Source organism: Mixophyes fleayi, unplaced genomic scaffold (genome assembly GCF_038048845.1).
Source record: "Mixophyes fleayi isolate aMixFle1 unplaced genomic scaffold, aMixFle1.hap1 Scaffold_260, whole genome shotgun sequence".
In the NCBI taxonomy this organism is placed as follows: Eukaryota; Metazoa; Chordata; class Amphibia; order Anura; family Limnodynastidae; genus Mixophyes; species Mixophyes fleayi.
Genome location: NW_027446696.1, coordinates 30,001 through 37,500, shown reverse-complemented (window position 1 = coordinate 37,500; position 7,500 = coordinate 30,001). Strand labels below are relative to the sequence as shown.

The following is a 7,500-nucleotide window of genomic DNA, read 5'->3' as shown; positions in this document are numbered from 1 at the left end:
GCATTGAAGGAAGTCGGAACAAGAGAGAATAAAAAAAAATTGCCTACAGCACCTGGTATTCTCAGGTGGTCTCCCATCCAAGTACTAACCAGGCCCAGCCCTGCTTAGCTTCCAAGATCAGACGAGATTGGGCTTGTTCAGGGTGGTGTGGCTGTAGGTATTGTTTTTCTAATGACCTACATCTCTTATACATCTCAAAACCAGCTTCGAAGGAAGCCGGAACAAGAGAAAATAAAAAAAAACTGCCTACAGCACCTGGTATTTCCAGGTGGTCTCCCATCCAAGTACTAACCAGGCCAGGCCCTGCTTAGCTTCCAAGATCAGACGAGATTGGGCTTGTTCAGGGTGGTGTGGCTGTAGGTATTAGTTTCCTAATGACCTACATCTCTTATACATCTCAAAACCAGCATTGAAGGAAGTCGGAACAAGAGAAAATAAAAAAAAATTGCCTACAGCACCTGGTATTCCCAGGTGGTCTCCCATCCAAGTACTAACCAGGCCCGGCACTTCTTAGCTTCCAAGATCAGATGAGATTGGGCTTGTTCAGGGTGGTGTGGCTGTAGGTATTGGTTTCCTAAAGACCTACATCTCTTATACATCTCAAAACCAGCTTCGAAGGAAGCCGGAACAAGAGAAAATAAAAAAGAAAGGCCTACAGCATCTGGTATTCACAGGTGGTCTCCCATCAAAGTACTAACCAGGCCCAGCCCTTCTTAACTTCCAAGATCAGATGAGATTGGGCTTGTTCAGGGTGGTGTGGCTGTAGGTATTGGTTTCTTACTGACCTACATCTCTTATACATCTTAAAACCAGCATTGTAGGAAGCCAGAACAAGAGAAAATAAAAAAAAGGCCTACAGCACCTGGTATTCCCAGGTGGTCTCCCATCCGAGTACTAACCAGGCCCGGCCCTGCTTAGCTTTCAAGATCAGATGAGATTGGGCTTGTTCAGGGGGGTGTGGCTATAGCATTGGTTTCTTAAAGACCTACATCTCTTATACATCTCAAATCCAGCTTCGAAGGAAGCCGGAACAAGATAAAATAAAAAAATAAGGCCTACAGCACCTGGTATTCCCAGGTGGTCTCCCATCCAAGTACTAACCAGGCCCGGCCCTGCTTAGCTTCCAAGATCAGACGAGATTGGGCTTGTTCAGGGTGGTGTGGCTGTATGTATTGGTTTCCTAATGACCTACATCTCTTATACATCTCAAAACCAGCATTGAAGGAAGCCGGTACAAGAGAAAATAAAAAAAAATGGCCTACAGCACCTGGTATTCCCAGGTGGTCTGCCATCCAAGTACTAACCAGGGCCGGTCCTGCTTAGCTTCCAAGATCAAATGAGATTGGGCTTGTTCAGGGTGGTGTGGCTGTAGGTATTGGTTTTCTAAAGACCTACATGTCTTATACATCTCAAAACCAGCTTCGAAGGAAGCCGGAACAAGAGAAAATAAAAAAAAACTGCCTACGGCACCTGGTATTCCCAGGTGCTCTCCCATCCAAGTACTAACCAGGCCCGGTCCTGCTTAGCTTCCAAGATCAGATGAGATTGGGCTTGTTCAGGGTGGTGTGGCTGTAGGTATTGGTTTTCTAATGACCTACATGTCTTATACATCTCAAAACCAGCTTCGAAGGAAGCCGGAACAAGAGAAAATAAAAAAAACTGCCTACAGCACCTGGTATTCCCAGGTGGTCTACCATCCAAGTACTAACCAGGCCCGGCCCTGCTTAGCTTCCAAGATCAGATGAGATTGGGCTTGTTCAGGGTGGTGTGACTGTAGGTATTGTTTTTCTAATGACCTACATCTCTTATACATCTCAAAACCAGCATTGAAGGAAGACGGAACAAGAGAAAATAAAAAAAAAAAGGCCTACAGCACCTGGTATTCCCAGGTGGTCTCCCATCCAAGTATTAACCAGGCCCAGCCCTTCTTAGCTTCCAAGATCAGATGAGATTGGGCTTGTTCAGGGTGGTGTGGCTGTAGGTATGGTTTCCTAATGACCTACATCTCTTATACATCTGAAAACCAGCATTGAAGGAAGCCGGAACAAGAAAAAATAAAATAAAAGGCCTACAGCACCTGGTATTCCCAGGTGGTCTCCCATCCGTGTACTAACCAGGCCCGGCCCTGCTTAGCTTCAAGATCAGATGAGATTGGGCTTGTTCAGGGGGGTGTGGCTATAGCATTGGTTTCTTAAAGACCTACATCTCTTATACATCTCAACACCAGCATTGAAGGAAGCTGGAACAAGAGAAAATAAAAAAAAGGCCTACAGCACCTTGTATTCCTAGGTGGGCTCCCACCAAAGTACTAACCAGACCGGCCTGCTTAGCTTCCAAGATCAGACGAAACTGGCTTGTTTATGGGGGTGTGGCTGTAGGTATTGGTTTCCTAATGACCTACATCTCTTATACATCTCAAATCCAGCTTCGAAGGAAGCCGGAACAAGAGAAAATAAAAAAATAAGGCCTACAGCACCTGGTATTCCCAGGTGGTCTCCCATCCAAGTACTAACCAGGCCAGGCCCTGCTTAGCTTCCAAGATCAGACGAGATTGGGCTGGTTCAGGGTGGTGTGGCTGTAGGTATTGGTTTCTTAATGACCTACATCTCTTATACATCTCAAAACCAGCATTAAAGGAAATCGGAACAAGAGAAAATAAAAAAAAATTGCCTACAGCACCTGGTATTCCCAGGTGGTCTCCCATCCAAGTACTAACCAGGCCCGGCCCTTCTTAGCTTCCAAGATCAGATGAGATTGGGCTTGTTCAGGGTGGTGTGGCTGTAGGTATTGGTTTCATAAAGACCTACATCTCTTATACATCTCAAAACCAGCTTCGAAGGAAGCCGGAACAAGAGAAAATAAAAAAAAAATTGCCTAAAGCACCTGGTATTCCCAGGTGGTCTCCTATCCAACTACTAACCAGGCCTGGCCCTGCTTAGCTTTGAAGATCAGACGAGATTGGGCTTGTTCAGGGTGGTGTGGCCGTAGATATTGATTTCCTAATGACCTACATCTCTTATACATCTCAAAACCAGCATTGAAGGAAGTCGGAACAAGAGAAAATAAAAAAAAATTGCCTACAGCACCTGGTATTCCCAGGTGGTCTCCCATCCAAGTACTAACCAGGCCCAGCCCTGCTTAGCTTCCAAGATCAGACGAGATTGGGCTTGTTCAGGGTGGTGTGGCTGTAGGTATTGTTTTTCTAATGACCTACATCTCTTATACATCTCAAAACCAGCTTCGAAGGAAGCCGGAACAAGAGAAAATAAAAAAAAACTGCCTACAGCACCTGGTATTCCCAGGTGGTCTCCCATCCAAGTACTAACCAGGCCAGGCCCTGCTTAGCTTCCAAGATCAGATGAGATTGGGCTTGTTCAGGGTGGTGTGGCTGTAGGTATTAGTTTCCTAATGACCTACATCTCTTATACATCTCAAAACCAGCATTGAAGGAAGTCGGAACAAGAGAAAATAAAAAAAAATTGCCTACAGCACCTGGTATTCCCAGGTGGTCTCCCATCAAAGTACTAACCAGGCCCAGCCCTTCTTAACTTCCAAGATAGATGAGATTGGGCTTGTTCAGGGTGGTGTGGCTGTAGGTATTGGTTTCTTACTGACCTACATCTCTTATACATCTTAAAACCAGCATTGTAGGAAGCCAGAACAAGAGAAAATAAAAAAAAAGGCCTACAGCACCTGGTATTCCCGGGTGGTCTCCCATCCGAGTACTAACCAGGCCCGGCCCTGCTTAGCTTCCAAGATCAGATGAGATTGGGCTTGTTCAGGGGGGTGTGGCTATAGCTTTGGTTTGTTAAAGACCTACATCTCTTATACATCTCAAATCCAGCTTCGAAGGAAGCCGGAACAAGAGAAAATAAAAAAATAAGGCCTACAGCACCTGGTATTCCCAGGTGGTCTCCCATCCAAGTACTAACCAGGCCCAGCCCTGCTTAGCTTCCAAGATCAGACGAGATTGGGCTTGTTCAGGGTGGTGTGGCTGTATGTATTGGTTTCCTAATGACCTACATCTCTTATACATCTCAAAACCAGCATTGAAGGAAGCCGGTACAAGAGAAAATAAAAAAAAATGGCCTACAGCACCTGGTATTCCCAGGTGGTCTCCCATCCAAGTACTAACCAGGCCCGATCCTGCTTAGCTTCCAAGATCAAATGAGATTGAGCTTGTTCAGGGTTGTGTGGCTGTAGGTATTGGTTTTCTAAAGACCTACATGTCTTATACATCTCAAAACCAGCTTCGAAGGAAGCCGGAACAAGAGAAAATAAAAAAAAACTGCCTACAGCACCTGGTATTCCCAGGTGGTCTCCCATCCAAGTACTAACCAGGCCCGGTCCTGCTTAGCTTCCAAGATCAGATGAGATTGGGCTTGTTCAGGGTGGTGTGGCTATAGGTATTGGTTTGCTAATGACCTACATGTCTTATACATCTCAAAACCAGCTTCGAAGGAAGCCGGAACAAGAGAAAATAAAAAAAAATGCCTACAGCACCTGGTATTCCCAGGTGGTCTACCATCCAAGTACTAACCAGGCCCGGCCCTGCTTAGCTTCCAAGATCAGATGAGATTGGGATTGTTCAGGGTGGTGTGGCTGTAGGTGTTGGTTTCCTCATGACCTACATCTCTTATACATCTCAAAACCAGCATTGAAGGAAGTCGGAACAAGAGAAAATAAAAAAGTATTGCCTACAGCACCTGGTATTCCCAGGTGGTCTCCCATCCAAGTACTAACCAGGCCCGGCCCTGCTTAGCTTCCAAGATCAGATGAGATTGGGCTTGTTCAGGGTGGTGTGACTGTAGGTATTGTTTTTCTAATGACCTACATCTCTTATACATCTCAAAACCAGCATTGAAGGAAGACGGAACAAGAGAAAATAAAAAAAAAAAGGCCTACAGCACCTGGTATTCCCAGGTGGTCTCCCATCCAAGTATTAACCAGGCCCAGCCCTTCTTAGCTTCCAAGATCAGATGAGATTGGGCTTGTTCAGGGTGGTGTGGCTGTAGGTATGGTTTCCTAATGACCTACATCTCTTATACATCTGAAAACCAGCATTGAAGGAAGCCGGAACAAGAAAAAATAAAATAAAAGGCCTACAGCACCTGGTATTCCCAGGTGGTCTCCCATCCGAGTACTAACCAGGCCCGGCCCTGCTTAGCTTCCAAGATCAGATGAGATTGGGCTTGTTCAGGGGGGTGTGGCTATAGCATTGGTTTCTTAAAGACCTACATCTCTTATACATCTCAAATCCAGCTTCGAAGGAAGCCGGAACAAGAGAAAATAAAAAAATAAGGCCTACAGCACCTGGTATTCCCAGGTGGTCTCCCATCCAAGTACTAACCAGGCCCAGCCCTGCTTAGCTTCCAAGATCAGACGAGATTGGGCTTGTTCAGGGTGGTGTGGCTGTATGTATTGGTTTCCTAATGACTTACATCTCTTATACATCTCAAAACCAGCATTGAAGGAAGCCGGAACAAGAGAAAATAAAAAAAAACTGTCTACAGCACCTGGTATTCCCAGGTGGTCTCCCATCCAAGTACTAACCAGGCCAGGCCCTGCTTAGCTTCCAAGATCAGATGGGATTGGGCTTGTTCAGGGTGGTGTGGCTGTAGGTATTGGTTTCCTAATGACCTACATCTCTTATACATCTCATAACCAGCATTGAAGCAAGTCGGAACAAGAGAAAATAAAAAAAAATTGCCTACAGCACCTGGTATTCCCAGGTGGTCTCCCATCCAAGTACTAACCAGGCCCGGCCCTTCTTAGCTTCCAAGATCAGATGAGATTGGGCTTGTTCAGGGTGGTGTGGCTGTAGGTATTGGTTTCCTAAAGACCTACATCTCTAATACATCTCAAACCAGCTTCGAAGGAAGCCGGAACAAGAGAAAATAAAAAAAAAATTGCCTAAAGCACCTGGTATTCCCAGGTGGTCTCCCATCCAACTACTAACCAGGCCTGGCCCTGCTTAGCTTTGAAGATCAGACGAGATTGGGCTTGTTCAGGGTGGTGTGGCTGTAGATATTGATTTCCTAATGACCTACATCTCTTATACATCTCAAAACCAGCATTGAATCAAGTCGGAACAAGAGAAAATAAAAAAACTGCCTACAGCACCTGGTATTCCCAGGTGGTCTCCCATCCAAGTACTAACCAGGCCCAGCCCTGCTTAGCTTCCAAGATCAGATGAGATTGGGCTTGTTCAGGGTGGTGTGGCTGTAGGTATTGTTTTTCTAATGACCTACATCTCTTATACATCTCAAAACCTGCATTGAAGGAAGCAGGAACAAGAGAAAAAAAAAAAAAAAAGCCTACAGCACCTGGTATTCCCAGGTGGTCTCCCATCCAAGTACTAACCAGGCCCGGCCCTGCTTAGCTTCCAAGATCAGACGAGATTGGGCTTGTTCAGGGTGGTGTGGCTGTATGTATTGGTTTCCTAATGACCTACATCTCTTATACATCTCAAAACCAGCATTGAAGGAAGACGGAACAAGAGAAAATAAAAAAAAAAGGCCTACAGCACCTGGTATTCCCAGTTGGTCTCCCATCCAAGTACTAACCAGGCCTGGCCCTGCTTAGCTTCCAAGATCAGACGAGATTGGGCTTGTTCAGGGTGGTGTGGCTGTAGGTATTGGTTTTCTAAAGACCTACATGTCTTATACATCTCAAAACCAGCTTCGAAGGAAGCCGGAACAAGAGAAAATAAAAAAAAACTGCCTACAGCACCTGGTATTCCCAGGTGGTCTCCCATCCAAGTACTAACCAGGCCGGGCCCTGCTTAGCTTCCAAGATCAGACGAGATTGGGCTTGTTCAGGGTGGTGTGGCTGTAGGTATTGGTTTCCTAATGACCTACATCTCTTATACATCTCAAATCCAGCTTTAAAGGAAGCTGGAACAAGAGAAAATAAAAAAAAGGCCTACAGCACCTGGTATTCCCAGATGGTCTCCCATCCAAGTACTAACCAGGCCTGGCCCTGCTTAGCTTCCAAGATCAGACGAGATTGGGCTTGTTCAGGGTGGTGTGGCTGTATGTATTGTTTTCCTAATGACCTACATCTCTTATACATCTCAAAACCAGCATTGAAGGAAGCCGGAACAAGAGAAAATAAAAAAAAAAGGCCTACAGCACCTGGTATTCATAGGTGGTCTCCCATCCAAGTACTAACCAGGCCCGACCCTACTTAGCATCCAAGATCAGATGAGATTGGGCTTGTTCAGGGTGGTGTGGTTATAGTATTGGTTTCCTAATGACCTACATCTCTTATACATCTCAAAACCAGCTTTGCAGGAAGCCGGAACAAGAGAAAATAAAAAAAACAATCATACAGCATCTGGTATTCCCAGTTGGTCTCCTATCCAAGTACTAACCAGGCCCGGCCCTGCTTAGCTTTCAAGATCAGACGAGATTAGGCTTATTCAGGGTGGTGTGTCTGTAGGTATTGGCTTCCTAATGACCTACATCTCTTATACATCTCAAAACCAGCATTGAAGGA

General features: G+C 45.5%; 19 non-coding genes and 17 pseudogenes across 19 annotated transcripts; all 36 read right to left on the bottom strand.

Annotated features, from left to right (window-relative positions):
* Positions 1 to 40: 40 nt before the first annotated feature.
* On the bottom strand, positions 41 to 159 carry LOC142125657 (5S ribosomal RNA). The gene has a single exon (XR_012685026.1). It is a non-coding gene; the product is annotated as a 5S ribosomal RNA (ribosomal RNA).
* An 84-nt stretch (positions 160 to 243) lies between these two features.
* On the bottom strand, positions 244 to 362 carry LOC142125701 (5S ribosomal RNA; annotated as a pseudogene).
* Positions 363 to 446: 84 nt separating this feature from the next.
* LOC142125608 (5S ribosomal RNA) lies at positions 447 to 565 on the bottom strand (annotated as a pseudogene).
* Positions 566 to 649: 84 nt separating this feature from the next.
* LOC142125615 (5S ribosomal RNA) lies at positions 650 to 768 on the bottom strand (annotated as a pseudogene).
* Positions 769 to 850: 82 nt separating this feature from the next.
* Positions 851 to 969, bottom strand: LOC142125651 (5S ribosomal RNA; annotated as a pseudogene).
* Positions 970 to 1,052: 83 nt separating this feature from the next.
* On the bottom strand, positions 1,053 to 1,171 carry LOC142125397 (5S ribosomal RNA). Its single transcript, XR_012684873.1, has one exon. It is a non-coding gene; the product is annotated as a 5S ribosomal RNA (ribosomal RNA).
* An 84-nt stretch (positions 1,172 to 1,255) lies between these two features.
* Positions 1,256 to 1,374, bottom strand: LOC142125750 (5S ribosomal RNA; annotated as a pseudogene).
* An 84-nt stretch (positions 1,375 to 1,458) lies between these two features.
* On the bottom strand, positions 1,459 to 1,577 carry LOC142125772 (5S ribosomal RNA; annotated as a pseudogene).
* Positions 1,578 to 1,660: 83 nt separating this feature from the next.
* Positions 1,661 to 1,779, bottom strand: LOC142125420 (5S ribosomal RNA). The gene has a single exon (XR_012684895.1). It is a non-coding gene; the product is annotated as a 5S ribosomal RNA (ribosomal RNA).
* Positions 1,780 to 1,864: 85 nt separating this feature from the next.
* Positions 1,865 to 1,983, bottom strand: LOC142125491 (5S ribosomal RNA). The gene has a single exon (XR_012684959.1). It is a non-coding gene; the product is annotated as a 5S ribosomal RNA (ribosomal RNA).
* Positions 1,984 to 2,065: 82 nt separating this feature from the next.
* On the bottom strand, positions 2,066 to 2,183 carry LOC142125859 (5S ribosomal RNA; annotated as a pseudogene).
* A 281-nt stretch (positions 2,184 to 2,464) lies between these two features.
* Positions 2,465 to 2,583, bottom strand: LOC142125555 (5S ribosomal RNA; annotated as a pseudogene).
* Positions 2,584 to 2,667: 84 nt separating this feature from the next.
* LOC142125428 (5S ribosomal RNA) lies at positions 2,668 to 2,786 on the bottom strand. Its single transcript, XR_012684902.1, has one exon. It is a non-coding gene; the product is annotated as a 5S ribosomal RNA (ribosomal RNA).
* An 85-nt stretch (positions 2,787 to 2,871) lies between these two features.
* LOC142125367 (5S ribosomal RNA) lies at positions 2,872 to 2,990 on the bottom strand (annotated as a pseudogene).
* An 84-nt stretch (positions 2,991 to 3,074) lies between these two features.
* Positions 3,075 to 3,193, bottom strand: LOC142125547 (5S ribosomal RNA). The gene has a single exon (XR_012685011.1). It is a non-coding gene; the product is annotated as a 5S ribosomal RNA (ribosomal RNA).
* Positions 3,194 to 3,277: 84 nt separating this feature from the next.
* Positions 3,278 to 3,396, bottom strand: LOC142125463 (5S ribosomal RNA). Its single transcript, XR_012684934.1, has one exon. It is a non-coding gene; the product is annotated as a 5S ribosomal RNA (ribosomal RNA).
* Positions 3,397 to 3,480: 84 nt separating this feature from the next.
* Positions 3,481 to 3,598, bottom strand: LOC142125778 (5S ribosomal RNA; annotated as a pseudogene).
* An 83-nt stretch (positions 3,599 to 3,681) lies between these two features.
* LOC142125584 (5S ribosomal RNA) lies at positions 3,682 to 3,800 on the bottom strand (annotated as a pseudogene).
* Positions 3,801 to 3,883: 83 nt separating this feature from the next.
* LOC142125877 (5S ribosomal RNA) lies at positions 3,884 to 4,002 on the bottom strand. The gene has a single exon (XR_012685048.1). It is a non-coding gene; the product is annotated as a 5S ribosomal RNA (ribosomal RNA).
* An 84-nt stretch (positions 4,003 to 4,086) lies between these two features.
* On the bottom strand, positions 4,087 to 4,205 carry LOC142125708 (5S ribosomal RNA; annotated as a pseudogene).
* Positions 4,206 to 4,289: 84 nt separating this feature from the next.
* Positions 4,290 to 4,408, bottom strand: LOC142125472 (5S ribosomal RNA). The gene has a single exon (XR_012684942.1). It is a non-coding gene; the product is annotated as a 5S ribosomal RNA (ribosomal RNA).
* An 83-nt stretch (positions 4,409 to 4,491) lies between these two features.
* LOC142125395 (5S ribosomal RNA) lies at positions 4,492 to 4,610 on the bottom strand. Its single transcript, XR_012684871.1, has one exon. It is a non-coding gene; the product is annotated as a 5S ribosomal RNA (ribosomal RNA).
* An 84-nt stretch (positions 4,611 to 4,694) lies between these two features.
* On the bottom strand, positions 4,695 to 4,813 carry LOC142125681 (5S ribosomal RNA). The gene has a single exon (XR_012685029.1). It is a non-coding gene; the product is annotated as a 5S ribosomal RNA (ribosomal RNA).
* Positions 4,814 to 4,898: 85 nt separating this feature from the next.
* Positions 4,899 to 5,017, bottom strand: LOC142125489 (5S ribosomal RNA). The gene has a single exon (XR_012684958.1). It is a non-coding gene; the product is annotated as a 5S ribosomal RNA (ribosomal RNA).
* An 82-nt stretch (positions 5,018 to 5,099) lies between these two features.
* LOC142125517 (5S ribosomal RNA) lies at positions 5,100 to 5,218 on the bottom strand. The gene has a single exon (XR_012684983.1). It is a non-coding gene; the product is annotated as a 5S ribosomal RNA (ribosomal RNA).
* Positions 5,219 to 5,301: 83 nt separating this feature from the next.
* LOC142125863 (5S ribosomal RNA) lies at positions 5,302 to 5,420 on the bottom strand. Its single transcript, XR_012685046.1, has one exon. It is a non-coding gene; the product is annotated as a 5S ribosomal RNA (ribosomal RNA).
* Positions 5,421 to 5,504: 84 nt separating this feature from the next.
* LOC142125531 (5S ribosomal RNA) lies at positions 5,505 to 5,623 on the bottom strand. Its single transcript, XR_012684996.1, has one exon. It is a non-coding gene; the product is annotated as a 5S ribosomal RNA (ribosomal RNA).
* An 84-nt stretch (positions 5,624 to 5,707) lies between these two features.
* LOC142125427 (5S ribosomal RNA) lies at positions 5,708 to 5,826 on the bottom strand. The gene has a single exon (XR_012684901.1). It is a non-coding gene; the product is annotated as a 5S ribosomal RNA (ribosomal RNA).
* Positions 5,827 to 5,910: 84 nt separating this feature from the next.
* LOC142125910 (5S ribosomal RNA) lies at positions 5,911 to 6,029 on the bottom strand (annotated as a pseudogene).
* An 82-nt stretch (positions 6,030 to 6,111) lies between these two features.
* On the bottom strand, positions 6,112 to 6,230 carry LOC142125449 (5S ribosomal RNA). The gene has a single exon (XR_012684921.1). It is a non-coding gene; the product is annotated as a 5S ribosomal RNA (ribosomal RNA).
* An 84-nt stretch (positions 6,231 to 6,314) lies between these two features.
* On the bottom strand, positions 6,315 to 6,433 carry LOC142125417 (5S ribosomal RNA). The gene has a single exon (XR_012684891.1). It is a non-coding gene; the product is annotated as a 5S ribosomal RNA (ribosomal RNA).
* An 84-nt stretch (positions 6,434 to 6,517) lies between these two features.
* Positions 6,518 to 6,636, bottom strand: LOC142125532 (5S ribosomal RNA). The gene has a single exon (XR_012684997.1). It is a non-coding gene; the product is annotated as a 5S ribosomal RNA (ribosomal RNA).
* An 84-nt stretch (positions 6,637 to 6,720) lies between these two features.
* LOC142125565 (5S ribosomal RNA) lies at positions 6,721 to 6,839 on the bottom strand (annotated as a pseudogene).
* Positions 6,840 to 6,921: 82 nt separating this feature from the next.
* Positions 6,922 to 7,040, bottom strand: LOC142125630 (5S ribosomal RNA; annotated as a pseudogene).
* Positions 7,041 to 7,124: 84 nt separating this feature from the next.
* Positions 7,125 to 7,243, bottom strand: LOC142125818 (5S ribosomal RNA; annotated as a pseudogene).
* Positions 7,244 to 7,326: 83 nt separating this feature from the next.
* On the bottom strand, positions 7,327 to 7,445 carry LOC142125341 (5S ribosomal RNA; annotated as a pseudogene).
* Between the last annotated feature and the right edge of the window lie 55 nt (positions 7,446 to 7,500).